The sequence below is a fragment of the Alligator sinensis genome, unplaced genomic scaffold, assembly GCF_000455745.1.
Source record: "Alligator sinensis unplaced genomic scaffold, ASM45574v1 scaffold135_2, whole genome shotgun sequence".
Lineage (NCBI taxonomy): Eukaryota > Metazoa > Chordata > Crocodylia > Alligatoridae > Alligator > Alligator sinensis.
Window position 1 is genome coordinate 1,021,143 of NW_005842067.1, and position 315 is coordinate 1,021,457.

Sequence of the window (315 nt, forward strand, 5' to 3'; positions counted from 1 at the left end):
GGGGGGGTCTCCCTTCTCCCTTAGGCTCAGATGGGCACAGATTGTGTGGGGAGGGGGTGGATGTGTAGGGTGCGAGTGGGGGGAAGGTGTGTGAGGGTGTGTGCATGTGGGGGGGCGTAGGGTATGTGAAAGTGAGGTGTCCCTTCTTCCTGTTCCTGAGGCTCAGGCGAGCCCAGAGAGAGAGAGAGAGAGAGAGAGAGAGTGTGTGTGTGTGTGTGTGTGTGTGTGTGTGTGTGTGTGTGTGTGTGTGTGTGTAAATTCTTCCATTTTGGAAAAAGCAGACGGCTGAACCACGGTTCGGTGAGACCAGCCATT